Consider the following 6,358-nt stretch of genomic DNA (forward strand, 5'->3'; position numbering starts at 1 on the left):
CACATAACCTTGGGTGTGTGTGTGTGTGTGTGTGTGTGTGTGTGTGTGTGTGTGTGTGTGTGTGTGTGTGTGTGTGTGTGTGTGTGTGTGTGTGTGAGAGTCGCATTGGAAGTTGAAATTTGAAATGTACGTGTAGGTTAAAGTCGGTTTTAATTTTTTTTGGACCGCTGCAGTACACCATACATCTGGGTGCAGAGCTAAGATGAGATAATGGCATAAGATAGAATATATAAGGAGGCATGGCAATCGCAACAGCTATCAGTTAGCTTTACACATTTGATAGTATAATGCGAGTAATAAAGGAAGGAGAATAAATGCATGCCCTTGTTTTGTAGGAATATCGCGCACGACGGGAAGTCAGAGTGCACAACTAACGAACTGATAGAAACAAATGATTGTCTAGTTAACTTATAGATCATCTTTAGATGATTCAACATTTGTTTGACTTTTAATGGGACAATTTCTTCAATATGGCGGCGCCCGGACGGGCTGCAACATTGCGGAGCTCCTGCTAAAGATGGAACATTTGGCAGAAATACCGGACAATTCTACAAACTTTATGGCTGGCTCACATCGTGGTCACTCCGTGATCACGTACGACCGCCAGACACTTCTGGATGTGGACATATCGGGCCGTTTTGGACTGATAGACGCGTGCGTGCTAACCGTGCTAACTAGCATGGGAATACGTCGGCGGCTCGCGTGCGTGCTAACCGTGCTAACTAGCATGGGAATACGTCGGCGGCTACATCCAGCGTCCTGTGAAGCAGGGGAGTATAGTAGCAGCGGGGGCCGTCTACGGAGCAGACGCCAGCGGTGTGATCGGAAACGCGGATGCCGAGCGGGGCTAAAAACAAAGCAGAAGGCTAATCCCCACAGAACACAACTTCCCTCCATCCTGAAGACGGATTTAAATGGAAAATGCGAGACTACTGGTCTGGGTAAGGAGTCAGTTAAATTAGAACAAGTTTTTTCTGCTTTGAGTGTTTCAGAGTTGGACATGTGTTTTACCGAGGTGGCTAACTATGATGCGTGCAATTTATCAAAGCAACAAACAAACAATCGGAAAATCCCCGTTATTGAGGTGGCTAACCATGATGCGTGCAGTTTATCAAAGCAACAATCCAACAATCGGAAAATTCCTGTCGTATCAATTCCTAGATATGGTCGTAATTATACTGAATGCACTGGGCATAATAAACACAACATTATTAATATTGCTACTACGGATAATTTGATCAAAAACTCCCTAAAATAGCCCACTACCTATAATATAGGTTTTTTAAACATAAGATCATTGTCTCCCAAAACGTTGTTAGTTAATGATATTATCAGAGACAACAATGTTAACGTCATCGGTCTCAGCGAAACCTGGCTTAAACCAAACAACTTTTTTGCGCTAAATGAGGCATGTCCTCCTAACTTTACACATGCGCATATTGCCCATCCGCTTAAAAGGGGTGGGGGGGTCGCACTAATATACAACGAAAACTTTAACCTTAGTCCTAATTTAAATAATAAATATAAATCATTTGAGGTGCTTACTATGAGGTCTGTCACACCGCTGCCTCTACACCTGGCTGTTATCTACCGCCCCCCAGGGCCCAATTCGGACTTTATCAATGAATTCTCAGAGTTCGTTGCTGATCTGGTGACACACGCCGATAATATAATCATAATGGGGGACTTTAATATCCATATGAATACCCCATCGGACCCACCGTGCGTAGCGCTCCAGACTGTAATTGATAGCTGTGGTCTCACACAAATAATAAATGAACCCACGCATCACAGCGGTAATACGATAGACCTAGTGCTTGTCAGGGGTATCACCGTTTCCAAAGTTACGATACTCCCGTATACTAAAGTATTGTCCGATCATTACCTTATAAAATTCGAGGTTCAGACGCATGTTCGTCAAACTAATAATAATAATAACTGCTATAGCAGCCGCAACATTAATGCTGCCACAACGACAACTCTTGCTGACCTACTGCCCTCGGTAATGGCACCATTCCCAAAATATGTGGGCTCTATTGATAACCTCACTAACAACTTTAACGACGCCCTGCGCGAAACCATTGATAACATAGCACCGCTAAAGTTAAAAAAGGCTCCAAAAAAGCGCACCCCGTGGTTTACAGAAGAAACTAGAGCTCAGAAATTATTATGTAGAAAGCTGGAACGCAAATGGCGCACGGCTAAACTTGAGGTGCACCATCAAGCATTGAGTGATGGTTTAATAACTTATAAACGCATGCTTACCTTAGCTAAAGCTAAATATTACTCAAATCTCATCCACCGTAATAAAAACGATCCTAAATTTTTGTTTAGTACGGTAGCATCGCTAACCCAACAAGGGACCCCTTCCAGTAGCTCAACCCACTCAGCTGATGACTTTATGCAATTCTTTAGTAAGAAAATTGAAGTCATTAGAAAGGAGATTAAAGACAATGCGTCCCAGCTAAAACGGGGTTCTATTAACACTGATACGATGGTATATACGGCGGATACTGCCCTCCAAAATAGTTTCTCTCGTTTTGAGGAAATAACATTAGAGGAATTGTTACAACGTGTAAATGGAATAAAACAGACAACATGTTTACTTGACCCTCTTCCTGGGAAACTGATCAAGGAGCTCTTTGTATTATTAGGTCCATCAGTGCTAAATATTATAAACTTATCACTCTCCTCGGGCACTGTTCCCCTAGCATTCAAAAAAGCGGTTATTCATCCTCTTCTTAAAAGACCTAACCTCGATCCTGACCTCATGGTAAACTACCGACCGGTGTCTCACCTTCCCTTTATTTCAAAAATCCTTGAAAAAATTGTTGCGGAGCAGTTAAATGAACACTTAGCGTCTAACAATCTATGTGAAACCTTTCAATCTGGTTTCAGGGCAAATCATTCAACTGAGACAGCCCTCGCAAAAATGACTAATGATCTATTGCTAACGATGGATTCTGATGCGTCATCTATGTTGCTGCTCCTCGATCTTAGCGCTGCTTTCGATACCGTCGATCATAATATTTTATTAGAACGTATCAAAACACAAATTGGTATGTCAGACTTAGCCCTGTCTTGGTTTAACTCTTATCTTACTGATAGGATGCAGTGTGTCTCCCATAACAATGTGACCTCGGACTATGTTAAGGTAACGTGTGGAGTTCCACAGGGTTCGGTCCTTGGCCCTGCACTCTTCAGCATCTACATGCTGCCGCTAGGTGACATCATACGCAAATATGGTGTTAGCTTTCACTGTTATGCTGATGACACCCAACTTTACATGCCCCTAAAGCTGACCAACACGCCGGATTGTAGTCAGCTGGAGGCGTGTCTTAATGAGATCAAACAATGGATGTCCGCTAACTTTTTGCAACTCAACGCCAAAAAAACGGAAATGCTGATTATCGGTCCTGCTAGACACCGAACTCTATTTAATAATACAACTCTAACATTTGACAACCAAACAATTAAACAAGGCGACACGGTAAATAATCTGGGTATTATCTTCGACCCAACTCTCTCCTTTGAGGCACACATTAAAAGCGTTACTAAAACGGCCTTCTTTCATCTCCGTAATATCGCTAAAATTCGCTCCATTTTGTCCACTAAAGACGCTGAGATCATTATCCATGCATTTGTTACGTCTCGCCTCGACTACTGTAACGTATTATTTTCGGGTCCCCCCATGTCTAGCATTAAAAGATTACAGTTGGTACAAAATGCGGCTGCTAGACTTTTGACAAGAACAAGAAAGTTTGATCACATTACGCCTGTACTGGCTCACCTGCACTGGCTTCCTGTGCACTTAAGATGTGACTTTAAGGTTTTACTACTTACGTATAAAATACTACACGGTCTAGCTCCATCCTATCTTGCCGATTGTATTGTACCATATGTCCCGGCAAGAAATCTGCGTTCAAAGGACTCCGGCTTGTTAGTTATTCCCAAAGCCCAAAAAAAGTCTGCGGGCTATAGAGCGTTTTTCCGTTCGGGCTCCAGTACTCAGTTTGAGATGCCACCTCAGTAGAAGCATTTAAGTCTCACCTTAAAACTCATTTGTATACTCTAGCCTTTAAATAGACTCCCTTTTTAGACCAGTTGATCTGCCGTTTCTTTTCTTTTTCTTCTATGTCCCACTCTCCCTTGTGGAGGGGGTCCGGTCCGATCCGGTGGCCATGTACTACTTGCCTGTGTATCGGCTCGGGACATCTCTGCGCTGCTGATCCGCCTCCGCTTGGGATGGTTTCCTGCTGGCTCCGCTGTGAACGGGACTCTCGCTGCTGTGTTGGATCCGCTTTGGACTAGACTCTCGCGACTGTGTTGGATCCATTGTGGATTGAACTTTCACAGTATCATGTTAGGCCCGCTCGACATCCATTGCTTTCCTCCTCTCCAAGGTTCTCATAGTCATCATTGTCACCGACGTCCCACTGGGTCATTATTGTCACCGATGTCCCACTGGGTGTGAGTTTTCCTTGCCCTTATGTGGGCCTACCGAGGATGTCGTGGTGGTTTGTGCAGCTCTTTGAGACACTAGTGATTTAGGGCTATATAAGTAAACATTGATTGATTGATTGAATTAAGGCTGTGGTTTTAAACATGATATGCAGAGTTGGATAAAGCAAGAGGACAACGACAAGGCTGTGACAGAGTAACAAGGAAATAACTCCTTAATTTACAAATCACTGAAGCAAAAATGTCAAAAGAACCGAAAGGTCAAAAATCTGCTAAAGTATTTTCAGCAGTGGGTGACCTTCCTTTTGAGTTCCAGCAGGTGGAGAAAAGAATCTTCAAAAGACGTGAGACCAGACAGATGGACTCGGGTGGCAGACAACGCGGTGCTTCAAGGCCAGTTTGGGGTGGAAACTGTTTCACTGTTTCAATGCTGATGAGCATATTATGAGCGTACTCTATCCACGGTCGACTGAACGCCCAGGAGGCCGGCTGTTGGTGGCAGACGCAGCGGATGGCGGCCTCCAGGTCTTTATTAGTGCGCTCAGTCTGACGGTTAGTCTGTGGGTGGTATCCTGAAGACAGGCTGGGTGATGCTCCTAATGCTTTGCAGCACGCCTTCCAAACAGCAGACGAGAATTGTGGACCTCTATCCGAAACCACATCCACCGGGATACCATGCAGCCGGAAAACATGGTGTGCGAGCAGTTCTGCAGTCTCGAGTGCAGAGGGCAATTTAGCAAGAGCGACGAAATGGGCCATCTGGGAGAAACATCATCCAGGTAGGTAGCTGCATATGCCGCATGAGGGCGCAGCACCCGGTCCATGAGGCGCTGGAACATAGCAGGCGCACAGAACAAGCCAAATGGAAGTGTCACAAACTGGTGTAAACCTTCCGGAGTGGAGAAGGCCGTTTTTTTCCCTGGACTCTGGCGTTAAGGGAATCTGCCAGTAGCCCTTGGTTAAATCCAGTGTCGTAAAATACGAGCAGTGCCCAACCAATCCAGGAGCTCGTCAACCCGAGGCATGGGGTGACAGCTCATTCACCTTGCGGTAATCCACACAGAAGCGCACAGACCCAGCCTTCTTCCCTACCAGAACGATGGGGCTGCACCACGCACTGTGGGATTCTTCTATTACCCCCAATTTCAGCATGGATTTTAATTCATCCGGAACTATTTTGTGTTTGTGTTCGGGGAGCCTGTACGGCCAAGACCGCACCGTAACTCAACTGAATGCTAGATGAGGTTTGTGCGCCCGGGCCGAGGAGAGAACACATCAGAGAAGCGTTGCTGCAGCTCTGCAACATCCCCTTTCTGCCTAACGTGAGCAGATTGTCACCATGGAAGCAGGCTCCGCCTCCTTCCATGCTTTCAGCACGTTCAGATGGTAGATGTCTCCACCTCGGTTCGAGCGTCTAACCTCGTAATCCACATTCCCCACCTGCTGTGTGACCTCGAAGAGCCCTTGCCACCTGGCGAGTAATTTTGAGCTGGATGTTGGGAGTAATACAAGTACTTTTTCTCCCGGTGAAAATTTCCGTAGCTGGGTCCCTCTGTTATACGCGTGCTGTTGACATTCCTGGGCGCGGAGCAAATTCTCACGTGACAGGTGCCCCGCCGTGTGGAGTTTGCTCGCGTGTCCAGGACGTACTGAATTTCGTTTTTGCTGGTGCTTAGACCTTCCTCCCAGCTTTCTTTAATTACGTCCAGCACCCCGCGCGGCCTCCTGCCGTATAATAACTCAAAAGGTGCAAAACCTGACGAGGCCTGGGGCACCTCCCTCATTGCAAACATGAGGGGACCCAGCCATTTATCCCAATTTGGTCTGTCGTTGTGCGTGAACTTACGAATCATGGTGTGGAGAGGCGGAGCCGACGGGCCGACGGCGGGGCAGGACA

The sequence above is a fragment of the Nerophis ophidion genome, linkage group LG20 (assembly GCF_033978795.1).
Source record: "Nerophis ophidion isolate RoL-2023_Sa linkage group LG20, RoL_Noph_v1.0, whole genome shotgun sequence".
NCBI classification, from domain to species: Eukaryota; Metazoa; Chordata; class Actinopteri; order Syngnathiformes; family Syngnathidae; genus Nerophis; species Nerophis ophidion.